Genomic DNA, 27,376 nt, shown 5'->3' on the forward strand with positions numbered 1-27,376 from the left:
TAGCCTTAGTTGTGCAATTGCTTGTGCTGAATTTCGTTACATGCCTGGTAGGCATAAAAAGCGATAAATTAACCTCATTTTGTTTTAATGCAGTGCCGCCCTCAGCACCAAACGACAGACAACCAACGACTATGACTGAAGGTAAACACATATTGTGTATCGGTATATGAGTTATCGGAGTGAACAACCTTTTTGCTCTGATGTCTAGCAAGAAAAATTACATAACCGTACAAGATTTTCATCATTCGTATTAATGTGAGAACCATCTCGTTTCTCTGTTGTAATATGGTAATTACCACGCGTTTATCAGTGTAGCTTAAGTACTGAAATGGTCGGCGAGATCAGAATTGTCAATACAAGCAGTAAATAGGTTTAAGGAAACGTCTAGACATGTCAGTTTTATTAAGAATATATAGGAGGTAAAAATTAATGAAAACAATGACATTTGTTGTCTTTTTCTTTTATATGTGCTAATGACGCTTTCCCGCCCATGATCCGTTGCTTGTCATGTAACGGGGGCCTCGGTCAGCGCTTAAAAGGCGGCAAAACCAGGGCGTTGAAACAGTGTCCTAGGTCTGTCAGTGTCAGCAGGCTCCTGCTCTGAGCGATCGCAATGCGACTAGGCTAATGCCCTTCACAATGGCCCCAGGGAGAGCAGGAGTTATCCTTGAAGACTCATGGTGCCCACTTCACAACTGGCTCATAGTGCGGTTTGAAGCGTTAGACATGCGCAGTCCCGCGACCATGTCGGTGGAGATCGGCAGACGGCGTGAGGGGCTCAATAATGTAGTTGCCTGGGGATGTGCGACCAAGGACGTGGAATGGGCCATAGTATTTTTAAAGAAAATTCTTGGAGAGGCCGGGAGCACTGGAGGAGATCCACAGCCAGACGAGCGACACGGAAGGGAAAGCCGTGTCAAGCAGACCTTCGTCATGGCGCTGCTTTTGGCGCCCTTGAGTGTCGGTCGTGAGCGACCATGCAATCTGCAGGGAAGAACTGTGACAATGGGAGCGGATGCATTCCGGCCATAAGTCAAGAAAAATGGGGAAAAACCGGTCATGGAATGTGTAGCAGTGTTGTAGGCGTACGTAATATAAGGTAGATCGAGGTCCCAGTTCGCCTTGGTGGCAGTAAGGGACGTATCCAGCATGTCGCCTAGAGTGCGAAGAATGAAGCGCTGCAAAATGAAAAATGCCTTATCACGAGCTGTAGCAGCCGGGATGTGGCAGTTTCACCATACTTGGTGATGTGACCTAGGGAATGACCCAGCGATTGCCAGAGTAGTGTGCGGCAGTGGAACGTATAAATCGATGACAACATAATCGAAAGGGGAGCCGGTTAATGTAGTAGCTGCAACTCGTTAGTAGCGTAATGAGGCAGTTTCTTACAGCGTTGGCTGGCCGGCAGAAGCGGGCGTGCTTGAGAATGAGGGTATATATGCTGCGCTCTTAGTACCGGAGACAGATGCCAGTGTACTTCGTGCCGCATTGCGGGTCAGCGCGAAAACAGATACATTTCGGGCTGTAGGTGACGGGGATAAAGTTGAGAAGAGACAATCCGTGGATCTTAACGCTGCTCGGAAGGTATATCGCAGGTGGTGAACGGAGGCGCAGAGGATTCGAGGGCGCAGTGGCTGACAGTCTCTGCTGGTAGTGGGGAGCGGGATAAGGCATCGGCGCCCAGTTGCTTGCGGTCGGACCGGTAAGCGACACGTATGTTATATTCTTGTAGACAAAGAGCCCACCCAGCCATGCGAGTGGAGAGAATTTTAACGAAGAAAGCAAACACAGGACATGAAGGTCCGTGACCACGTGAAATGGACGGCCAAAGAAGTAAGGTCGAAACTTGCCAAGGACCCTGACAATGGCCAAGCACTCTTACTATCACGCAGAAGTTGGATTCGGCTTTCATGAATACGTAAGAAACTACATATTCATGTAATCCATACTTGACTTGAGAGAACACAGCTGTGAGGCCGATACTGCTGGCCTTAGTCTGTACTATGGTTGGGGCTTGCGGGACGAAGTGGCGCAAGATTGGCAGTGACATGCGGAGACTGCGAGAGGTGTTTTAAGTGTCGTCGCATTCTGGTGAATTCATATCCACGTTGCGGCCGGTAAGCTGAGTTAAAGACGTCAAAAATAGGAGCAGAGGCCTAGGAAGCTGCGCTGTTCATTTATAGGTGTTTTGGAAACACAGGTCACAGCATGAAGTTTGTAGTGTCACGGACATCCTCCTTTTACACAACGTGGCCTGAAAACAGGCTAGAAGTTTACTTCAGACCGCGCAGAATGGTGTCGATCATGAGCTCGAAAGCAACCAGAGCATTGCAGAAGCCGAAAGGCATGAGGTTAAATTCAAACAGGCCACCAGAAGTCAGAATTGCGGTTCAGTGCAATCTTCGGCTGCCATGGAGACCTCCAAGTACCCAGAGTGTAGATCAAGAAAGAGAAGAGTTGCGCTCATTGTAGATAGTCCGCAGCATCATCAATAGTGGGAAAAGGCTAAACTTCCTCCACGTGATCGTTTTGAAGCGGCGGTAATCAGCGCAGAAAAGAATAGTGAGTTTTCTTCACGAGTATCGCGGGTTAAGCCCATCGACTGAGATGCCTGAATCACGCCACCACGTAGCATGATATCAACTTGTTCTCGAATAACCTGGCACCCAATGGCCGACACACGGTACGGGAACTTGCGCAGAGGGACATTGACACCGGCGTCGAAGTGGTAGCGACTCTCGACGTGTAGATCCAAACGGGGCTGCTGTGAATCCGAAGGAGGAACGAAATAAGTAAAGCCGCGCGAGAAGTTGGACTGCGTTGAGGTGCAGAGAGATAGGCATCGATGTAGGGAAGGAAAACGTCCGTAGGCGGGTCGAGTACAGGAATCGGCGTTCTGAAGGCATCTACGTCGAGAGACGAAGAATTGTCATTCTTATCGTGATAAATTAAATCAGCTGATAAAATAAATTGCAGGGCTAGTGAGCTCATAATGCACAGATGGTGGAACGAGCGAAACTAATGCAGGACAACAAGAGGGAGGCACAAACACAACACCGCTGGACTTGCAACTCCAGCAGTGCTGTTGTCCTGCGAACCCTGACAGACCAGGGTCCACAGGATCCCGCTGTGTCCGATCGCAATGCGGCTAGGCTAACGCCGTTCTTCTCTTTCAGAGTCATTTAAATGAGCACATGTATCGGATCCTCATTCAATATTATAGAATTCAGACTACTGATAGAATCCACGTACCACACCGGTCTTAAGATACTCTGCCTCGAACTTGTCGGCTTACCCCGCTTAATTTTTCACTGAGGGCAGTGTACAAAAAAAAGGGCCTGGCATAATGCAGTCTTTTATGAGACGAGTTTAAGGTGCCAACGATGTGACTAGCAGTTGCTGCCCGCCCAAACGTTTGGTTTTTACTTTCGCCTATCGAAATCAATAAATGCTGTTAACACTCAAGGGATCAGTTTTGCGCCATTTTGACTGCTTTGTTGCAGCTTTTGTGCACCTCTAGTCGATTCAATCTAAAATTCCAACTATTTGGAAGGTAATTTGTTTTACTATTCATGAATATAAGGGCCTCAATGTTGTATTTTTTGCAGGCCCAATGACATCGGAAACTAAAGGTACGGTTTTTCTTATGTAGTGAAAATTCCGTAGTTCCATTGCTCCAGCGCTTTGAATGTCGTATAATATTATCATCACAGCACTTTAAAGAAAGAGGGTAATACCTACGAGCTATATTGATAAGCATGATTTCGCTTGTGACCAGTGTTGTTGGTACTAGGACGGAAAGAAGTGTTGGTCTGTGCAAAGTCAATACGAACTGAACAGCGATTAAACAGCGAGGTTCGCAGGGAAGGTCCTGTATGCTGTACTGCGACGCATGTGCTCATGTTATCCTGTACCACTTGAACTAAGCAGTGACATGAAGCATACTGCCGTTTGCTCAAAACGGCATAGTGAGAACAAAATAACCGGTATCGAAATAGCCTGAGAACCAAAAAAAGGGGCGGCCGACAGAAAGTTCGGCATCAAACTCGCATTTCAAAGAACTTCAGGGAATGCTTCGCTTAAGACATATAGGCCGGCGTTCTTCCGTGGAAACACCCCTGGTTGCCCATTGGCCAGTCCTTGACATGGCCCACTCACTGCATACCAGCCAACCTCTTGGTCCTTCCTGTGGCAGCCATCGTTGACTTGCGCACTTCTCCACTGACTATAACCGGCAAAGCCAGTGAGGAACCAGCAATCTCCACCCTCTTTCCTCTCGTGCTTCCTCTTCCCCCTCTCCCTTAAATGTAGGGGAGGTTTTGCTGGAATTAAACTCATTGCGACAATACGTTGCGTAAGTTCAAGTAAACTAATTTATCACGTAGTTAAGGTCTTCCGACTGACGCCGTACAGTCAACAGTAGAATGCAGGGCTACATTGCCTGAACCAAGGTTCACATTTTTGGCTGTGAAAACAGGAATCCTGCGTTGAGCCAGGAACACAGATGCAGAGTTCTACACGCGACAGGAAACAAGTCTCTCGCCTACTAATAGCCTGTACACATCATTACTGTGGTGGAGAGAAACATGAAACATTTTGCGGAAATAACAAATGCAAACTTTTCACCCCGAGGGAGATAACAAAGCACCTATAAAGGAAGTCGCAGTGGAGTTGCAGTTTACAATGATCCCAAGCAATGGTTCCTAACACGTCCGCAAGGTGAAATTATCCACTTATTTACGACGCTTACTGAATGGTAGTACTGAGTGGTACTGAATAGTAATAGTAGTAGAAATCATCCTGGGAAGGTCCCAAGGCTAAAAGTTGTTGGAAGTGCTTTTAACCGTGGGACGTACACGAACGACGAGTGCGACTCGCGTGCGGAGAAGCGTTGTCCTTGGGAGAACTGACTTCGCCGAAAGTAACAAACGCGTGCACTAGGCAATATTGAGGCAGCAGGTCTTTGTCCAGCGGCAGTGAATACTAATTTTGAAATGCAAGCTGTCTGATTAGGCTAAGTAAGTCATAAAACATTTTATATCTTGTACGGCCACTGCTTAAGGTTAGAAATGAGAATACAGAAGTCATGTAAGGATACACTAGCAACGACTGGGAATGGTTTTGTTCTCTTAATGCTTTCGTTCAATAAATCAGGCCTTATTTGGGACGAGTATACTTTGAGGTGAACATCAACAACGGGAGTTGGAGGCGCAACAGGAAACACTGTCGCCATGCTTCCACTTTTTTGTAACAGGTGTCATGAAGCGTTCGTCAGCCCTAAGTGCATTGTACTGTGGAGCCCATCCAGCACTCGTAGTACCGATTTTGCGAATTTAGATACAACACTGATGTATTTGACTTACGGTAATTTACAAGATGCCGCGTAATATAACTCAAGAAGCCAGACTTGAGAGTTCGTGACTACGCTGAAGCTGAGAATGAATGTCGCACCTCGAAAACACGCATATTGTCGCCTAGTGGTCTGTCTATAGTGGAGCTGCCACAGTCTCCCAGATGTTATGGCGCTCGGCTGGTAGTCGTAGTTTACGGAGCCCTCCACTACGGCGTCCTCCACAGCCTGAGTCACTTTGGTGCGCTAACCCTCCATGAACTGTGCATCATTTCTATAGTGGAATAAAGTGTAATGTCTGGAACCAACACATGAATGATCTGTATTGAGTTTCTTATCTCCTGATCAGGTGAGTTTCTTATGAACTATATATTCAGTCTTACTCAACTGTAACTAGACAGCATGTTCAGAAGCCCTCGAAATTGAGAGACCTAATAGCCACAATTAGGCATAAAAGTGCAGTCCTTGTAGTTATTCCTTACATGGGATTACGGCCGGTTCAAATGTGGGGATGCGATGTCAGTGCACTTTGAATATTCCCAGGTGGTCGAAATTATTCCGGAGCCCTCCACCACGGCACCTGTTTCTTCTTTTGTTCTTTAACTCTCTACTTTATTCCTTACTTTATGGGGTGGTTCATGTGTCCGCCGAGATGTGACAGATACTGCACTATATCTTTTCCCCAACAATCAATTTAATTTAATAAGCTTTTTGAATCTAATCAGTGCCCTCTTAACAATTGACGGAACCCGAGACAAGCGCTTGTGCTCTCCATTGCTGCCGCCACATGGCAAATGGCTTTGAATGTTCAAAAATAGCATGTGGACCTCATCCAAAACATAAGGATGGAATAATTCTCTATCCACCTTAAAATTCCTATTCCTTCACATCTGAGGTTCCGGGTTTCTCGTTTAGTCTAGATTCTTGCAAAAATTGTGTCCGATTTATACAAGGAAGGTAGTTACTCCACTTCTCATCAGGTCAGGCATGAAATATGACCTGTAGGAAATTGTATGCCCAGCCTGAGTTGCATTTTTTCATTACGACTATTTGATATTCCAAAGCACCCATATATATAAGATTTCAGAAAACCACAAATGGTTTAAAGAAGTAACTTCACCACCCAGCTGTAATTGCTACCTAGTATATTATATGGTCTCTGGTTGTAGGTAAGCTAGTGTATATTTCGAGTCTATCCTAAGAGCAATTAAATTCTAATATCTTTCTAGATCAAGTCTCTATCCTTAAAACATCAAGGAATTTTGAGAAAGGTGAGGGTATGTTGACTTTTTCATTAGCATGCTGTGGGAATGTATCAAAACGTTTGGGAGCTCATTTATGGAATACAATAAAGCAATCAAACGCAGATTCATTATAATTCAGCACAACCACTTGTCCTTCCCGTAGCTACCACCATGTTGCGCAAGGCTTTGAACACTCAACTATAACGCGTGAACATTATCCATGACATGAGTTGCTTGAGAACGGAACGTGACACGACAACAGTGCCTAATTCTTGATGGTATAGAAAGCTTTACAGCATCAAGACTGTGTACTGTGTGTTAGGAGGTAATTGACCTTCAAAAATCAGGACTGTAACTGCAATGTCGCCTATAATTACAGTTAAAAAAATGGTGTCATAAGAAATGCATAAGACTTCATGTGCCACCTCCGAAGTGGGGTCAGTCCGAGCTTTTCTGAATTTATATCCATTACTTGAGATGAAAGTTTATCACTTAAGTTTATCACATCTACGTACCTCATCATATCTGGGCATTGAAACACTTAAGGCTTTCAAACACGTACGTAATTCACTTTTTATAAACAAAAGAATACCGAACTGCTTATGGTAAAATTTATCCTCAGTGACAGGCAGTTGTCTTAACACCAGGAACGTTTATCTCTTAAGTCGCTTTCTCATTGGACATATGCATCTTACATTCTTAATACACATGAAGCAAATAACCCTTTTTTGATCTATGGAGTATAGCGGTCACAGAAAAAATTGTAAAAACTCGAGAAAAAAAAGCCCAGTACACCCTGCTAACCAGATTTTTAGGCTGAAGAAGGCTGTCCTCGATATATAGTCCGCGTTTTTCTGCGTGATGTTTTAAAACTTTAAATATTAATACGCAAAAACTGGTATTAAGAAAAACCGGCATTCAGTTTTCAGAATTTCGAAAATGTGGTCACCCTCGGCAGTGGGGCTCGAGAAATTTTTGCTATTACGATGAGTTGCATGCACTGGAGAGGTTGCTTTGCCTGCAAGCTTCTCTAATGCGCATGTATTTTGGCACGATGTAGGCAGTACTTATTTGGCCACAGCACCGAGGCTATTAGGTCTCTCAATTTGGAGGGTTTTTGAACGTGCTGTCTAGTTACAGCTGAGAAAGACTGATAAGGATATTACTTGGGTGGGCTGCACACCTCTGAATAAAGAAGCCAAACTGTAATATTTAGAAAGTGAATTATTTCATATCAGTTAACCAGCCTGCTACTTCATAAGAGTTCTGATGTACTACGGCAGTGGCAATGCTATATTCAAAAAAAGCGCTGTTCTAACTCAATGCCTATCTTTAAAACTGCGTAAAGTCTCAGATGAAACACCCTGTAATTTTCTTAAGAGAATTACCTCCTGAACGACGAGATAGCGTGCGCTCCTAATTGCGCAGCTCGTTAATTTACTCAACATTGACTGTTTCCATTGTTTTTATAGATATTACCGAACTTCCGACCTCAAATACAGGTGAGCCTTATTTTAGCAATATACACAGGAAGTGACATCGTGTCAAAATTTCCAGATGAACATCAATTTCAATTGCTTTATTTAGTAAGCGTTTGGGAACCACGCATAATATTCATGTGGAGTATTTAAAAATAATACACTCGAGACATTTTAATTTACTACCTAGAGTTCATAAAAATGCAGTGCTGCGTTTTTTTCCCCAAACAAGTGTTTCTCAAACAAGTCAGTGTCCAAGCTTGCTAGCCATTCTCCTGTCATTTTAATGAGGAAATTTCAAGTATCGAGTGTCATTGTTTGTCGTCCCAAAGTTTTATCTTAGAAATTGCAGCTTGCCGGTTGGTAGTTCAGTTAACCAGCGGGAATCCTTGGTAGCGCTAGGTGTTAACGTTTGGTTACAAGTTTAAGCCTAAATGATAGATCGCGGAATTTGGTGCCAGTGACAACGCAGGAGAACGCGGTTAACACAATTTGTAGATCAAAGCTGTCGTCCAGATTACAACTCGCGCATAGATTGTTCCGATACTAGAACAGACTCGCGACATGGGGCCGGAAGTGGTATAGCCCCACTTAAGGCTGGGGACTGCCGTTCAAATAAATAGAGTGAAGTAATTGTCTTGCTTCTTCGTGCACACCTCAGTCACGTTGTGATGGAAATTATGAATGAGGAGTGACAAGGAGAGAAAGGTGTGCCGTAACGTAGGCCTTCATAAGTTTTCAAGCAAATGGGAGTCTTGCACAGGCACTGCGCAGCACACAGCTGCCCAATGCGTGCCGCCACCCTCAAAAATCACTTAAAGTGCACGCCTATATCAAACTGGGGAATACTATCATAATATATTATCAAAGGCAGTAACTGCTGCTAGTTGCACTACTTATTTCCGTCACAAGTATTCTCCCCTGCGCTGCACTGCGTCAACCCCGTCATTTACTCCGAAACGCAGGTGAATTTCTTAGCGTCGTGGCTCTGCGCTCGGAAAATCGCTCGCTTCCTTAGGAAGGTTCACTATTTATTTGGGCGCCGATGCGCCAGCGACGGCTCAGTGGTCAGCGCACACGGTTAATGAGCCTGAGAACCGGTGTTCTTGTCTGACGCAATGGACACATTTTGACGGAGGTGAACCACGAAAGTCGGCCGCGTGGTGTGGTAGAAATAATTTCAAAGCCAACCACTACGGCAACTTTATCTCATTCGCATTTCAAACTTTTTTAAAGTGGCTTTGCTTGTGATGTAGGATCCGTTAGCCTTTTAACCATCTACTACAATTACACAATTCTCGCCATGCCACAAAATCCACTTGTAGAATGAGCATTCTCACATATTTCAATTTTTAAAGCAAAAATCTCTGCATTCAAGCAAGTATATTTTTGAAAGGAATAAAAATAAAATCCATAGCAGCTCCTTTGAAAGACGATGCGAAATAATTGATATTTGCTGCTGTACTGATCTCTGAGTAATTTTCTCCACTCTATTTACCAGCAACACAGATAACCACGAAGACCACTGAAGGTAAGCGGTTGTGAAGTGTGAAAGTGCGTGCAGTGACAGCAGGAAATTAATGTGAAGTTATATAGTGCTGAAGTACGTAAATAGAAATAGTGCTAATGATTTCTCCAGATTTAGGGTTGCTGAATGCACACAACGGGGCATATAGAGAAACGCAGCTTGGAGATGCAATCTTCACGACACTGCATTCCAATGGAAGAGCACGTTTCCCATTAAAGGCACTGGCTATCTTTTGTTGAGGTGAATGTACTTGAGTGAGGAGGAAGATGTGACATTAAAAACTCTTCCATGTTTAATGATAAGTATCCAGAGCGCTTCAGGTTCATCCTGAGAACCCACCATTGTAAGCGCCCACCGGCACCGTAAGCAGCTAGGCCGGCAGCAGTGCACCTGGTATTGTGAGCCGTCGCAAAATCTCCGTGCCGCATGATCTGGGAACCTATGTCGAGAGCGCCGCGCCGCTAATAGCTGCTCAAACTACTCGCTGGACGACTTCTGTTACATTTGTCGGTGTCTGTACTGCAGCGGCTTTGCGTACAGAAGCGATGTTTAACCTTATCATGCAGCCATGATCAAATTGTTGCATGCAGCAGCCATTTTGATAATGTTGTCATTCGAGCTTGAAAAGCCATCCTAGGACGCAAAAAAATGGTTTGTGAAATGAGAGGTTTGCTGTGACAGATTAGAAGGAAGCCAACCGATATCACAGGAAGGAGCATTGGGGAAAGTTTTCATATCTTATTTTGGTCCACCAATTAATGAAATGCCGGCTGTAGGATAGTGCCCCAGAGCCACTGTCTAGCAGCAAGTGAACTACTACAAATGGTGCGCTTAACGTAACTTGAGTTTCCCAGTGTTGCCCGCGTCCGCAACAGCTATGTTTTACGTGCTGCAAATCTTGTAGTACCATGAGGGCGCAAGCGGTGCATGGACCTCCTTGTGCTACCTAAGGCATGAAAAGCTGAATGCTCTCAAGATTAGGTTGCAGGTAGCATAAATACTTTCGAAATACCACCATAGCTTAGTTGGTAGAGCATCAGACGGGAAATCTGGAGGCTGTAAGTTCTAATCGCACCGACGACATGTTTTTCATACTATTTGATACACACTTGTCTTTTGGCAATCAGATTAACAATTTTTTCATTAATAACAGAAATAACACAATGAACATACCTGTATGCTGCGGCAGATTTGAAGAACGAACAAACACTGCAAATATTCGCGGCAATATCCCCAGGTGGTATTAATTTTTCCGGAGCCCTCCACTGCGGCACCTCTTTCTTCGTTCCTTCTCTCATTCCTTCTTTATCCTTTCTCTGACGGCGCAGTTTGAGTGACCGCCGATATGCGAGACGATACTGCACCATTTCCAGAGTGCCGGAGCTCTGTTCCCACTTTCTCAGTCCTTAAATCATTCACATCTTTGTGCTATCAGATCTGGTGTGATTATCCTAGGTCGCAGCTCGCCGCTTGTGGTGCCATATTTGTAGCTCGAACACGTGGACTCCTCCACCTTAGTCTTAAATACTTGAACACAGAAAGGGTGCCAGCATCTCCCACTCCTAGTCTAAAATGTCGGGACACAGCGGTGTGAAGTTTTTTCGCTATCGCTGCGCAGCATCATTCCACAGTCCTGGTGGCTTCCTAGTTTGACAGATGTTTGACAGATGTCTGTTGGACAGATGAGAAAACAATATCCTTAGACCATCTGGACAGTTGCTATTAAGCTCAAATCCTTCGTACGGTTTTCAAGAGGCGTATGACACTCTCGAGCATTGCTTGTCAAGTAGGGGTGACCATCAATGAGCCCATTGTATGATCAGGAAGCTGCCTAGTCTTTTTATTACCATGAAATGTTCCGCGCACGAGCACGAGGTGTGAATATTGGTGGCCACGTTTCAACGGAGGGAAAATTCAATACGCATGTACCTCGAAATAATCAGTTCATTACAAAATGCCCAAGTGGGAGAAATAATCGGAGCCACCCAAACAGGCCTCCTTCACATCACATGTGCTGCTTTGGAGCATAAACCCTTATATTATACTGGTAGCATACTTAGCACTAGAGGTAAGCAGGGTCGATACATGATCAGACCGTTTCCGCATATACGCAAATGGGGGATGAGCCATTTTGGTAAGGGCATTCCAAGCACCTTCTGAACCAGGATGGTATGGCGTTCTCTTATGCAAGTCTTAGCGGAGCCCCCCCCCCCGCTTTGCCCCCATAAGCCTTCGGCATTGCTGGAGGCTTCCGTTTATTGTCCTTATCGTTGCCTAATAAAAACATAAAATTTTTCTCCTCAGTGTGGAAGCAGGCTTAAAGCGAGTTGTTATACTTATCTTCCTTTGACTTTGACTTCACAATGTGACTTGAATTTCCTACCACTCTTTTCTCATTAATTTTTTTTTATCCTCTCACCCCTTTCCCCCCGTGCAGGGTAGAAAACCGGTTATTGTTCCGGTTAACCTCCCTGCCTTTCCTCCTCCTACTCCTCCTCGCAGTCAAGGCCGCCATCTCCTACTCGCGGCCGTCCCTGTCCGGTACGTAAAAGCACGGTCGGTGTATAATCAGACAGGCCGCATAAAGCAGACAGGCTCAGTGGGTATGGCGCTCAACTGCTGACCTTAAAGACGCGCGTTCGATCCCAGCCGCAGCGGTCGAATTTAGGTTTTTAGCTGGGTTCTAGAAATCCGTGTCGGTATCTTCGAAATTTCACACAAGGTAGGCGACTATCTTTGTTGGGCTCAACACCGAAATATTAACAAATAACATTCATAGAGCCGGAGTGCTTTGGAATGTGCACAGAATTGACTACAACAATGTTAGAGGGGAACGACTTCAAAGTGCTATTCCTGGGGAAACAATTCATCTGGGATCATTTAGTTCGAAAGTGGTTTAAGGAACAATTTTCCACTTCAACTGGTCCAGTTACAATTTGTCCCTGTTGAAATGGAAACTTCTTTCTTAAACCAGTTGGCTACAGGTTCTAGTGCAACTGGAAACTTGTTCCTCAAACCTGTTGGTGACTGGTCCCAGTTGAACTAGAAATTCGTTGTTATTGAAACCGGCCACTATCAGGAAGCACATCGTGTACGTACAGGCAGTGTAGTTCAGGAAAGCTAGAGGACAATATTTCACTTTTAAATTCATGCCTGATGTTCCCAGCATTAAATCAGGTACTCTGCCTGCATGTTCACAATTACTGGTGCCACTGTTTCTGTAGGCATTTAGGCTTAACCCTTATGGGCACCGGTTATTATCTGGATCACAGAATATCTCTTTAGAACATGAGGCAGATTAGAAGCTGCAATATTCAGATACTAATACTTCTGAGATTAATGCACTAGTGTTCGTCATAAATTGTTTTTTGAAGATGCACACGCCAATAGAAATATGCGAAAAACTGCACCATGGCCAAATTTTTATTAGTGGAATGGCAGATTACATGCTTCAGCGCTATTTTCAGAAATATTTGCTGCGTTCGCTAGCTGGCAAAGAAAATGGCTCGTTTACAAAATAATGGATGTTATGCTACATGAGGTACACCCGACAAAAAGGGTCAATGTGCGTGTTGGCTCTGAGCGGTGTGTGCATTTTATTTGCTTCATAGACTGCTATCTATTGAAGAAATGAAGCTAAGGGCACTTTTGCAGCTTTAAATGTTTCAGCTCTATACATGGCACTTACAGCTTCAACTTCAGAACAATGGGCGACCGGTGTGAGGAGGCGCGGCGGCGGTGCAAAGTACACATCTTGCACAGTTAGGCCAATGCAGTTAGACGGTACGGTAAATCTAAGATTCTTTACGATAGCTGTTGGGCAGATTACGGCAGTGATGTTTAAAAAATTATTTGCTCGTACTTTTCTGAATTGTTCTTGGCGAAAGAGTGCAGTACTGGGCTAAGTGGTGTGTGTGTGGCTCTTGTTAGCACATCCCTTCATATTTTCTGCAGCTAAGAAGCGCTTATTTTTCTTTAATTCTTGATTTAACCTCACTAATAACAACAAACCCCTTATCACATTGGTTAACTTGTTTCCATGCAGGTCCAAAGCACTGAGCTAGTGGACTCTCCTGAAGCTGGGCGCGCTATGTCATGTGAAATAAAGTTACGGCCCTGCCTTGCCAATGATATGCAGCAACCCTTTGTAGTTACTGATGTTGTGAATGCGACTAAAAAGCTAAATGAGCTCCGGTACAGGCGGTTACATTGTCGCTTTGACAGACATTGTTGCATGAATTGTCTGTGTATGAACATTAGTTTGAAAAAATACAAAAAAATTTTCGGAATGAAACTTTATTGCACACAATATCTCTGTCCATCGAATCATAGGTTAGCTATGGTTTTTTTCTCGTAGTTTGTGCTATACAGGCAATCTTTCCAGTTATCGTGTTTAATCATGAAATAGAATGAGGGGTCTTCTAAACAAATTTTCATTGCGATCGCAAGCCGCTTGCATGCCTGCCACCAGCATGCTCTCAGTTGGTTATCATTTGGATCGTAGAATATCTTGTCCGCATGTGTCTTAGGTGTGTGGCAGGAATGATCCGCCTTTTTCAAAAATTTATATGCTGAAATGTAAAGAGGGCAGTTCTCACCATGAGCAAAAGCTGAGCACTTGGACATCATGCCCTTCTAAGCATTCAGATCAGGTCAGAGTCCTCTACCACGCTTAATCACACTTAGGCACATCCTTTGCGCTCTCATCTCCTCTGAGAACAGGCATCTTCTGTTGAAAAGGCTTAAAAAATGGCGATGCTAACAACGTCTTTAGTGCAGTGCTGCCTTCTTTCAGTGCTGGTGCACTGGTCATCCAATGCGTACGCATTTCTTGCAGTGCCCACATCCTGGAGTAAGCCCGGATGTGTGATCGAGTCTGCGGCAGCCCACTTGCCTTCCAGGCCTGCGACGGCATCCCTTGCCGACAAGTAAGAAATTATGGTTTAAAGGTGACTTGCTTATCACCCTTATTGAGAGAGAGAACAAAACTGTAATGAACTCTCAGCCCCTGTCTGGGGTTTCTCAATAACATGTACTAGGTCTCGCGCAACACCTTACGGACGTTCTGGATGAACACCTGAAAAATAGAGATGCAGGGTGTGGTTTGGGCAGCGAGCCAGTTGTTGAGGGAGGTAGGATGAAGGGTTGGGTGTATTGTGCCTAGCTTATTCTATAATAATCAATATATTCACAGATCATTCGTTCGCAGGCTTGCATTTTTTGTTAATCTTTGCTACCGTCAAAAATGCGGCCTATTGGTCCTTCATGGCACTCTTTACTCAATGCGCATGATGGACAAGCAGTAAAAGAACGATTTTGCTATACATCTGAAGGATGGAGCATTAGCTTACAAAATTTGCATAACAGAAACCAGGGCAATATTCCACACTTGCCTCACAGCCAAAATTGATGCCTAAGAATCCTGGACTTGGAGAATATTACGCAAAATTCTTTCATACCACATTTACAGTACTCTGAAGGTCAAGTGACCATGCTTCGTAGATTAGGCGTAATTGTTTTTTTTGTTACAATTAGTCAGCGCTTTTTTGTTTAGCAGAATAATTTGAGGCTTGCGATGAGTATTTTAGCAGCGGCCTACAGTTGTGCCAGAACGTTAACCTGTGACTGTTTGCATGGTCTCATGAGAGATATTTTTTGCCAGCTGTAAAGTTCTATCCATGTTTTCCTGTTCCATAGGATATGACGAGGTACAAGCGGAGAAGAGGTAGAAAACTCTAAAGAGTTGCGAACAGCTCCGGGGTCATGAATTAAATAACTTACATTGAGTGCATATGAAGCGGCCGGACTAGGTGAGGGAACAAGCATATTTTCGGGGTTTATGAATGCAATTTTTTGACTAAAACAATCAGTATGCTACAGATATTTCATGTGCAGGCTTGTATTGTTTTTCTATTTAGTTCTTTGCTTTTAAAAATATGCCCCATTGCATCTTAATGGCAGGCTTAACTATTTGATGCGCATGATGGACAAGAAGTAAAAGAATGATTCCGCTAAGCAGGTTAATAACTTTCTAGTCGAAATCAAGAGAAAGAAATGGGATTAGACAGGGTATGCAATTCGAAGGCATCATAACCACTGGTCCTTAACGGTAACACATTGAACTCCAAGAGAAGGCAAGCGTAGGAGAGGGCGGCAGAAGGTTAGGTGGGCGGATGAGATAAAGGAGTTTGCAAGCATTGGGTGGGTTAATTGGAGAGACGTGGGAGAGGCCTTTGACATGCAGTGGGCATAGTGAGGCGGGTTGATGATCAAAGGAAAGACCTGCATAAAATTTTATTCGAACCTCGTTGCCACAGTCGTCTGATGGTTATGAAGAACTATTTGTACAGCACATTCTTATAATGGTCAAACTCTCTTCGCTTGGCCTGAAATCACATAAAAAAACCTCCTGTTGACGCATCTGAGTCGTACCAAGGTGCATGTTCACTAACGGGGCTGAGCGAAACACAAAGAACTGTTGAAATAAGGGAAGCGATGTTGCGATGATAATAATGGAAAAAATACCGCATAATTCGGTGACTGGCTATAGAAATGCCATGACTATAGTGGGCCATAGAGCAAAGCGGCGGCGAGTTCTCTTTGGGTTCAGTCTCTCATTCGAATAGGCTTGTTAAGGTGGTCTAAATGGATGTCCATCGAGCCACCGTCACATGCATTCATTTTAAGGAGCCGTAACAGTTTGACTTTGGAATGGCGTCTCAGTGTGGCACCTTCGCTCTCATTTTGCCCTGTGTGTTAAGGCAAAATGTGAGATTTCGAACATTTCCTTCAGTTTTTCTGTTTCAGCTGGTCTCATCAAATTTAACGAACGTTATGCTAGGATAGAGGGTAATACTTTAACATTTCTGTAGCTGTGAAAAATAAAATGAAGGGGTCAATTTGCAAATTTGCATTACATATTGCTCCGCTCTTACAATGTTTCCATAAGACTGTAATCAGACTGTTCGGCTTTTGTCCCTTCTTTGAAAAAAAAAAAAACTGCACCCTCTGGGCAGTAAGGCAGTTTTTTATGGTTGGTGCCTTACATAATGCTCCAGATTGAGAATCAAACTGTGTGACAAGGAACGGAAGCGCTGTTTTCAATCTTGAAAAGCGTAGAGTTTGCATAAGATGCCATATAGCACATATTGCAGTGATTGCAAATGTGTGGCTCTTTGAGCATGAGAAATCCAATCTCAGTGGTCCTTCAGGGGAAGCTTTTAGTGAATGGAAGGCACTTTTTCTTAGCCCCAGCACCTTCTGGCTATGCGGCAAGCCATAGTGAATAATGGCTCTCAGTAAACTTTGCCCCCTTTTAGCCTTTGTGGAGCAAAACTTGTTTTTGATGTTTGAGCATTTATCAAAGCATCAGGCTCACATGATCGATATTTGATATGTCGATTTGTCTCATCAGAGGTGCGCAATTTGTTTAGAATGTCACATGATTTGATATTTCAGGGTTGTGAGGTTCTACAGTGCTTGGCCACTTATGTGATACATGCACATTCCTGAGGTTTGCCTCGTACTTTAGTTATGCTCGCCAAAGTAATCACTTCTTCATCGAGTGTTAAAATTTTGCTTTGGGACAAAGATGCGGGCTCCGCTCCCGCATCTGAGACTGCTCCGCTTAATATGAGTTTGGGTCTGCTCCTATTATCTCAAAAATATTGATGTGTAAACACGTAGTTTTTAAATGGTAAGCACTTGCTGCCATTCAAACCTCACCGTCAGGATTTGTTCTGACTGTTGTGCTGATGTGTGACTTGATCCGAGGACAGTGTGTAGTGCGATTGGTTCATCTTGCACCACTTGCTGACGTCATCGTCCATTGGGCTGCAGGGAAAGACCGCCCACACGTCCCGCTTCCAAGCTACGTTTTCCGTCCCGAACATGAGCCCAATGGTGGCGGAGGAGAAAGGCCCACCGTGGTGAGTGCTTCTGCATCACTGCCGGTTCCCGTGTCAGACGGTAAGAATCCACAAGACACCGTTGCCTAAACTCGGGTCTAATTTTATAAGGATTTCAAGATTGCGAGGTTCGACTGTGTGGGGCCACTTGCGTGACATCTTCACATTACTGGAGTTTGCTTAATATTTTCGTTACAGCATGACAGCAAGGTTAACACTTGCAGAAGTTGCTACAGTCTCTGTTACAATTGTTACAGTAGTGTTGGGCCACTTACCTGACAACTTCACATTGCTGTAGTTTACCTCACTCCCCACTCTGGGAGCCAGAAAAATGTAGCATCGTGTATTCAGTGTAGTGTTAACTGCAATGATTGCCTTGAATTTCATGTGTCGAGCATCTCTGGAGCAGCTAATTCGTGATTGATGACATTTGCGATAGGCAAGAATAGCCCACGCATAACAGAAGTTTTCCTAGTTTTCAATACTGCCTGCTGTTAAAAAAAAATGTGAAGACTCTGCTTTGTCTCTGTAGTGTGGTTCCTAGCCTGTCCGTGCCAAACTATAAAACTGAGCCACTTTAGAAGCCTTTACATTGAATAAAACGGTCAGGAAGACAGCCAGCGGGCAGTGAAGTTGATCCCGACTAGCATTAATTGATGACTTCGCGAGTGAGCTCTTTCATCTTTGAGAAATCCGTGTGCCGCGCAATGGTCACTCAGAGAAAAAATCTTTTATGTAAGAGTAGAATGCGATATTATTCAGAACTACTTACCTGGCGATATTTAGCAACAGAGTTGTGAATGTTCATTGAGAAATTAACGTCATATATACACTGGTATAATATATGATGTATTATATATAAAAAGTACTAAATATAAATATAAGTATGAGAAAAAGACGATATAAAAAGTACTAAATATAAATTTAAGTATGAGAAAAAGACAAATTGTTAGGCTAGATAAACCAACTGAGCGGATTTGTGAATCGCATGACCTAGGTTGGTGGCAGGTATAAGGGGCCAATGCGGAAGTTTTAGATCGGCTTGAACAGCCGGACACATAATTGGCAACTAGGGTACCGTTTACTCAGTCTGTCTAGCCAGCTTTAAAACAACCCATGAAGAAAAAAGCTATCACGTGACACTGGTGCTATTTGAGCGTGCGAGGATGCGTCTGCACGAGCAGATTACGCTTTTCTGTGGAGGGCTACCCCCGTCAGTGTTTAGAATGTGCACTGGGTGACAAAGATGCATCAGGATTTGTTTTGTGCCATGGTAGTATTTTTGTTTCGAAAGAGTTTTTTTAATGTGAATAAACTTAGTTGTGTAAATGGCAGCTTGGTTTAAATATTTTAGACAATTGTTTTCAAGACTGCCTACTACAACTCGTGAATTGAATCTATATCTGAAGCCAATATTTTAAATAGTCATGTAATTATTAATTGTTTAGGCGATACGAAAAAAATACCATTCACTAGAATATGCGACTCTGAACAATGCTGTGTTAGAATCGCGCAGCTAGGGCTCCATATTTATATTCGGCTGCCACACCCATGTGGCCTCATTGGACGCAAGGTTGCTCCCCAGTTGCCAGTGGCACATGCCACACCACGCGTGAGTTGCGTGCCCACCTTGCACTGCGCCCATCATCAAGCCCGGTGCTGAGTCCATGTTAGGCCAAACACGTATGTGCCCGTTAGATGAAGAGAGATTTAAGTGCGCATGGGTCTTAAAGCGTGCGGTCCGCGTAGCGATCAAACTGCTCTCATGCGTTTTATGCTTTGTGAGCTGTTGTATTGCCCAGTTGTCAAAGTTCTTCAGGAGCCAGTACCCTGCTCCATCGGCTTTGTCGCAACCATGCAGTGCTTGCGTCCGGAGTGGGCACGGATGAGTCATCGAGTCTGCTTCACGAAAGCGGTTGCTGTGGGCCTGAAGGGACCTCCATGGCGACAGCATTTACGATTGTAAGAAAGCAATCACTTGAATTTCCTAGGCAGCTATCTCCGCACTGCAATTGCTTATGTGTGCTATGCGGATAGGCTTTCATTGTCAGCCACTGACTAGAAGATAGGTGTGCCTCTATCCTCTCATTTGGAAATAACTCCTATAGTTCAAGTGTTTCCAGTGATTTTCTTATGCATTCAAGGGAGTGCGTTGAAGTGCGCACCAGTGCAGGACTGAACTGAAAACTGCGTTGAATTGCATGACATGAAAATCTAAGAACCTGGAAGGAATCTGGTAGGCCTGGGCCAGGATACGTGGGCCTGGGTTTCTAGAGAAAAAGTTGCCGAAGCTCTGTTGAAGCAATGCTTTCGAGAGTGTTGTTGCGGGCTAGTTGGTATAACATTGCTAAAAAGGAACAGCGCAAACACAAGACGAAGAGAGGAACAAACAAGAAGGAAGGCGGATTCATCGTCGCAGCCAATGAGACGTAGTCCCAAAAGGCTAAACAGGCACAAGGAGTGAATTTTGAACAGGTCATAGGAAGAGCCCTAAATAAGGAAAAAGCAGAAGCTGAGGCACTATGCCAGAAAGGAGGCTTGGAAAAGTTGGCATCAAATATAAAGAATTGTAAAGGGCTGACTTCGAATGCCTTCTTCACATCAAAAACCCACAAATAAGCTTCTCCTTTGTGTGTAATTGTCTCTGAGCGACGAACCTGGCAGCAAATGGTAGGCACTTATTTAGAGAAATTGCTGTCGGCGCTAGCAAAAAAAAGAAAAACTGCGCCTGTGTTGGACGTTTCTCTCTTTGTCCTGTGTTTGTGCTGTTCCCTTTTTTTAAATAATGCTTCGTGGGACGTTGTGGATGCTGTGTAGTCACTCGTGTTTCAAACGCCGCATTCGTCGCGGAGAAATAATTCTGGCTAGCAATAATGAAAATATTGAGAGGTTTCTTGCTTGTTGCATGTCTTATGCACGCTCTGTCAATTTGGAGCTCTTTTTATTGCAAAAGCATAAGTCCCCATAAGCACCAAAGCTGGCGTCCGCGTCGTGACTCATGTCCTATTCTTCTACGTAGCATGACTCCGCACTTAATAAGTAACCTAATGTAAGTTGTGCATAGTTTGTACAAAGTATGCATAGAAAGAAAAAGGAAGGAAATAATCGGAAAATGGCAATTTTCACACACACACACACATGCACGGACGCAGACACACACACCCACTGATGGTTCGCAGTCATAGTCATAACTCAGTTATCTTGCAGCGCAACATGTCCCGGCACTTCAATGTTTTGGAATTCTCATGCGTATGGAGTCGGAAGTGTGCATGCTGAAATTTTTGTGTTAGACAGCTGTCACATGATGATAAAGGTTGGAGTGTCATTGAATGGCCCATATGCAGCGAAACTTGCTCGGTAGGGGGTGCATCTAATCGATTGTACTACATTCAAGCGCTGTAGCGACAAGTAGGAATTCATTCCGAAATATTCACGGCAGCTGAGTTATTCAGTAACTGTAGCTGAGCTTGTTAGTTCAAGCTTCAGGAAAAAATGCATGCGCAAACTGGAGACATGGACGCATTGTGAGGCTGGGACTAGCGGTGAAATTAGCAAGAACAGTCTTTGGAAAGGGTTAACTGAAGGCCAATGGGCGAGGTGTTTGTCCTGCAGTGGATGCAGTCTTAAGGCGTTCATGATTATTCAGATGATTTGTGGGGATCGAGATATGTACTACGTTTTCTCTCGAGCCCATTATTCATGCCTGGAAGTATTCTGGCAAAACGCCGGCACTGGAAACGCTGGGAACCAAACGGGGCCTAACGAATGAGGTTTGCGATTCAATGTTTTCTGCGGCTGCGGCGATGCGTCCGAAAACACTTTCGCAGTGAAGAGAAAGCTATGGCCAGGAGGCGACGGCTTCTGAAAGCTTGGTGCTCACACATACACTTTGAAGATAAACGCCCAGCGCAAAAGCCGTCGCCTCGTACTCAGAGCTTTCGATGCTCTCATAGCAGGCTCAGACGACTGTGGATACGCCTTTGTAAATGCCATCTCGGGTGGGCTTATCGTTGGAAGTGATGCAGTATTATTGTAACTACTGCCACAGGTCCGGCTTCCAATCTGTGGCAGCTAGGTCTTCCGGCAGTCGGGGCCTGTATATCTGTTACAGCCCCCCCTCCCCACATGAGGGGTGTAGCCAGGAAGCCCTTTTTGAAGGGTGCTTTATGCATTCTCAGGAAGCAAGTATATCAGAAATTTTGATGAGAGAAGGGTGGGAGGTGTTTATGCAGTAGCACAGCTGCCTTGGTGCACATTAAGACTGTCGGTGGTCGAAATTTCTCGGAGCCATCAACAATTGAACCTATACAACGACATGCCACGCCATGCCTTGTTATGCCATAATACTGTACAGTTGTGATCCCTTGAGAGGGCCACGGGAAAGTCATGGTGTCTGGCAGGCAGATTGTTCGCCGTGGACCTGATGGCACATCCGCGTCGACAGTATGTCATCTGATATGGAAAGGTAGCAACTCACTCGTTTTGGTGAGCAGCCTCCGTTTGCCAATGCTTAGTGCGCGGTAGTGACTGCTCTGTTTTTTTTTCTCACTTCTGGAACTTCATAGAAGGCGGGTATGATTCTAGACTTTGTGTGCAATAACGCCTGTAGCACATAGTTTGCATGAAAGAGTGCAAAAATTCCGAAGGATGGAAGAGAATGACGACTGGAGCAAGCAATTGTTGGAGAGAAGCGAAAATGGGGGATTCTGTACTCAATATTGAGCTGCCTAATTGGTTTATGGAGGGACGAGTACAACTAACATATGGTGGGATAGCCCAGAAAATAGGCACTTACTCATTACGGTTGGAGAGCCATGCGGAAAACAATCACCGTGGGGAAGCGTGGGCTAGTACGGAAGTAGACAGTTGCGGTTACTAGAGGTCGTGGAAGCATGCCTTGTTCCCGTTGATGTTCAGATGTCTATAGGACACGCTTGCTTAACAAAGAATTGCCGTCAGTAGGTGTTTTTGTCCAACTTGGTTTGAAGCCATATAGGCGCAAGCTTTGAAAGAAAAACACGAAATATGGAAAGCTTTAGCTGGAAGTGGCTATCTGGTTGTTTGGGTAGATTTCCATTAACATGGAACTTGGGTGGAAATCCTGCAAGGGGGCCTCCCTGAATCTTCGTGTATATATTTTTCATGGGGTTTAAGGTCCCAACGCGACTCAGGCTATGAGAGACGCCGTAGTGAAGGGCTGCGGAAATTTCGACCACCTGGGGTTCTTTAACGTGCACTGACATCGCACAGTACACGGGCCTCTAGAATTTCGCCTCCATCGAAATTCGACCACCGCGGCCGGGATCGAACCAGCGTCTTTCAGACCAGCAGCCGAGCACCGTAACCACTCAGCCACCATGGCGGCTGCAGTTGGGAAAGGACTGTAGCCTCGAAAAAAAGGCTGCCTAGTATACTACGCTTTACGCGCACTCTGTTCTTGTTCCTTCAACCTCCTCTCAGGAAAGAAGTTATATGCGAGGCTTCTAGAATGTTTTCCTAACAAAGAACTAAAAACTGTTGCATTGCGCCTATAGCTTCTGATACATGGTTAGCAAGCTGAGAAGAGGAAAGATACGTCGGTCTTTGTGTGACCTTAGTGAAGATCTATGTGGTTCATTTATTGACACCTTAGTGTCCTGCATGTAGTCTAACATTTTTGCTCGGAGAGCTCGAGGTATGACAACTTTGCTGCCTTTAAAGAGTGTGCCATTTGTCACTGACAGTTCTACGGCAAAGGGCTTGAACTGTCCAGTAAGAGGCTGATGGTACATAAGAGCTTTCATGACCTTTGAGAGAACTGGGCCGTTTAAGGTCTCTTCAGCCAGTTTCTTCCTTGTTTTTTCACTCACCAAGCTGGAGCAGACCTAGATGGCATGAACCTCGACATCATTGTCATCTGCTGGAACCCCCTTATCCTGGATGTCAGGTGCACGAGACAGGGTGCCTGCCAAAACAAGAAGTTAGCCAGGGACATAACAAAATTCGTATTCGTATGTCGTAAGCCTAAGAAAGAGGCGTTGTAATCTTGGTCTCTGATCTTGTGGTCGCTGCCCAGGTCTTGTGTTTTGCACCAAATAGCCCCGACTCTGTCAACAACAAAGATTAGATCCGCCGAAGTGTCTGCCGAAACACTGGTCCCTTGCCTCGTTGTGAGGGCGGGGTCTGTGAGGAGGAGAAGCCTGTGCAATTGTATGTCTTCCCAAAGCTTTCTGCCTTTAGTCCTATGCCGTATGATGCGCTTTGAAGTCCCCCAGGACTACCAGCGGCTTTCCTTTAGCCTTCCTATGAGCACGCGCATGAATAGATCTCCGAAGTCACTTTGCTTCTTCCTCTGAGAGCGGTCATGTGGCAGCAGTAGAACGGTGTCTTTTGGCAAGAACTGACTGTGATCCTACCTCACATTTCACTCATTGTAAACCATTCGTTTATCCTAAGCACAAAGCTAGTATTGGTCGGCGTGGTGGAAGGTTCAGCTGCCATTACCACTCGGCGGCGCTAAAATATTGTGCTTTCGCCGTACTGACAGGGATTTTTTTTAACTTCCGCGATGCATCAGGGGTCATGGTACTCGGCTGCTGACCGAAAAGGCACCGGATTGATTCCGGCCGTGACGGTCGCAGTTCGAAGGAGACAAAATGCTAGAGGCCTATGTACTATGCGTAGTAGAACTTTCTCCGGCTGGCTAGTCAATTTGGTACATTTCAATTGTATAGCGTGTGGTAACAGGACGAACACTGGAAACCTGGAGAAGATGAAAGAAGCGCTTCTTTCGTCTTCTCCAAGTTTCCTGTGTTTGTCCTGTTAATGCACGCTATACAAATGTGCTATGCGATGTCAGTGAACGTTGAAGAAAACCAAGGGGTGGAAATTATCTGGAGCCCTCCACTACAGCGTTTGAGTTGCTTAGGGACGTTAAACATCATAAACCTACCTAGTGAGACTGAATTCATGATCTCGCTGGAGAACGACTTCTAATTTTATATGATGATGACCTAGTGTTCAAGTATAATAACAAGCTTAAAGATATTGTTAAGAGTGCGCAATAGAAGTAGGTGACCGGTTATCCAGACAAAATGCTGGCAAACTCTCTCAGGAAACAAGCGCTAGGGCACGAAAGCCTCTAACTGCATAGATTGAATTGACAGAACTGTCAAAGTTGAGCGCAGCGTAAACGACAATATTATTTAGATCATCGAGAAGTGTGAAGAACCGAGGGTAGACGAGCCTTAAAAAACGCAGCAGTTCCACGATTAGCACAGTCCTCGCATGAAAAGAGATAAAATTCCATTAAGGAGGGATGTCAGGCAGGAATACTAGAGCTATCCACGAGTATGCACCGCGTGTTCAGAGGTATTTATGGTATAGAACTGCAGAGGGAAGAGTTAGGGATAAAAGTTTATTGACAACCTAGGACTAGTGATATTTCTCATTCAGCAACTCAGGGGACGATTTCGAATGGCGATCAAGGACCTATGGAGGGAAAGCAGAAAAGTGGATGAAGAGAAATATTGTCCCGAAATAACTATTGTTCATGAAGAGGACAATTGCTATAAACAATGTAGGAGCAAGCAGTATTATTGGAAGTGGTAAGACAGCTACTTGATTAGGGCAGTGACCACAGATCCATGCGTGAGACTGAAATATATAGGGCTATAACGGGGGTAGTACATATTGCAGGTATTCAGGTACTCAAGGAATAAAATGATCGATATGCCTCTAAAGAGCCCCGCTATAAAATGTGGTGGAAATTCCTCCAGAGCCTTCGACCAGCTCTACCGTGCCACATGCAATGATATGCTGTGCTAACTCCGTGTGTTCATATCTTGCAGTGTGGCGGGTTTCCTGGACAAGTCATCGAGTCTGAAGTGAGACGTACTCACGGAGGCCTTTTGGGGTGGCCGGGTTGACAACGTGCTACCCTAAACTGATGCTTTCTGTGTGGTGCCCTTCCTGGACAATTCATCGAGTCTGGTCAGAGGCTTGCTACCAGAGGACCTTTGGGGAGGCCGAGACGACAATGTGTTACCCTAGTAGTGACGCTTGTGGTGCGGTGCACTTCCTGGACAAGTCATCGAGTCTGAAGTGAGACGTATTCACGGAGGCCTTTTGGGGTGGCCGAGTTGACAACGTGTTACCATAGACTGATGCTTGCCTTTCCTGGACAAGTCATCGAGTCTGTTGTGGAGCGTACTCACGGAGGCGTTTGGGGTGGCTTGGTTGACAACGTGTTACCCTAGCACACTGACACTTGCAGTGCGGCACCCTACCTGGACAAGCCATGGAGTCTCCAGTCTGCTGTGAAGAGCACTCACGGAGGCCTGCTGGGGAGGCAGGGTTGAGAACGTGTTACACCCTAGTAGAACGACGCTTTCAGTGCGGCACCCTTTCTGGACAAGTCATCAAGACTGCTCTGAAGCGTACTCACGGAGGCCCTCTAGGGAGGCCTGGGTGACAACGTGTTTCCATAGTAGGCTGACGCTATGTAAGATAAAGCTTCACTGTGACACTTGCGGGGCTGGCAAGGTGAGCGCTGTCTTAGTCCTTAAGAGCAATAAACCCATCAGAACTGAGCTAAGCAGGTTGTGAGCCGTGTTTTATTGTTGAAAGAAGCCACATGTATGGGTCTTTTTTCCTTGAGCTGTGATCATTGGCTTCGGCACAGAATCGGTGTAAGTGGAAAGCTTTGGTTGCGTAGTAGGTCTCGCTGCGCAGGCTTGTCTGTAGACTGTGCAGACGAAACCAGCGCACATGGCTGCTGCTCAGAAGAGAACTTTGTGCGTGCTAAAGCGAGGCGATACTTTTCATTCTTCGATCGATTTTTACCACTTCTGTAAATGCTTATGAATTATTTTGCTCTTCCAATATTGGTAGCGGCAGCTTGTGACGGAAGGGCAACTAAAGTCATTCGCCGGGCCCCTTTTCTGCTTTCCTTATGGTTGTGGCCTGCGTCAGAGTGAAGTTCTCTTCACTAAAGAATTTTCTGTGTAGTTATCTGTGTTGAATTCGTAGCTGGTTTACAGGAGATTGTGGCTCACTGGAGAGGTTGAGTCTCTAAGTTCAGTTTTCGCGTTTATGGTTTTGTGGTAGTGTTTGATGGGCCGATCTTTTGCCGCCACCCTTTTTTTTCTGAGTATGAGGGGAGCAGGTAGAGAAACACTGCTCAGACACAAAAGCACCTCCTGGGATGAACAGGCTGTCGCAGTATAACCCCTGCGAATTATACCCGCCCTAAAAACTGCAGCGACCAAGGCTCCCCAGTGGCACAGCAGTGGTGTTACAGAACGCACTAAGCTGCCAAGCAACCTATGTAACTCCTACGATGTAAGCACTCTAAGATACTAAAACCTGGTTTAAAGAAAATGCGTTGATTACGCATGCGGAACTGTGCAGATTTGAGAACCTTGCCGGCTCTCAGCGTGGTCTGCTGCTTAGTAAAGCTTAGCCCAAGCTCCATGTATGAAACCTTGCTCTCTGATTGATGATGTCGCGTTTTCGTCCGTGTAAAAATAATCTCTAGAGATCTCGGGATTACTTTGATCGGGTCTATCGAGCTGGCTCTTTCAATGCCTGTATCAACGTGCCAAGCTGGCAGCTGTAGTCGCGGCCTGGATTGAAGGAACGACGGCTGCGTTAAAAGAGGGACTCAGTCAGGAGCTCAAGAGGCGATAAGATTCAATAAATTTCTCACTCTCTCTCTCTCGAAGCCACGTATCCTATCTGCGGCACATTAACGATGCTAGTGCTTTTCGTTGCAGTGGTTATGCACTTCGGCAAACGCAAATGGAAATTGTTCTTTTATGACCCGATCCTCCTAAGCGCTATGGAGACATGAAAAACAATTCGGCCGCCGCGGTGGCTGAGTGGTTATG

General features: G+C 45.0%; 1 protein-coding gene and 2 long non-coding RNA genes across 3 annotated transcripts in view; all 3 read left to right on the top strand.

The window, feature by feature from the left end:
• The window catches only part of LOC144108200 (uncharacterized), a 224,423-nt gene extending 198,377 nt beyond the window's left edge, over positions 1-26,046 (top strand). Inside the window, exons 15-16 of the mRNA XM_077641479.1 lie at positions 19,369-19,469; positions 25,337-26,046. The gene's annotated coding sequence lies outside the window, so the exon portion shown is untranslated. The remainder of the gene's footprint in view (positions 1-19,368; positions 19,470-25,336) is intronic.
• On the top strand, positions 93-8,096 carry LOC144108751 (uncharacterized). Its single transcript, XR_013309496.1, has 3 exons — positions 93-141; positions 3,609-3,632; positions 8,067-8,096. It is a non-coding gene; the product is annotated as an uncharacterized LOC144108751 (long non-coding RNA).
• On the top strand, positions 9,571-14,522 carry LOC144107543 (uncharacterized). The gene is made up of 3 exons (XR_013309302.1): positions 9,571-9,603; positions 12,038-12,141; positions 14,438-14,522. It is a non-coding gene; the product is annotated as an uncharacterized LOC144107543 (long non-coding RNA).
• Positions 26,047-27,376: the final 1,330 nt, after the last annotated feature.

This window comes from Amblyomma americanum, chromosome 10 (assembly GCF_052857255.1).
Source record: "Amblyomma americanum isolate KBUSLIRL-KWMA chromosome 10, ASM5285725v1, whole genome shotgun sequence".
In the NCBI taxonomy this organism is placed as follows: domain Eukaryota; kingdom Metazoa; phylum Arthropoda; class Arachnida; order Ixodida; family Ixodidae; genus Amblyomma; species Amblyomma americanum.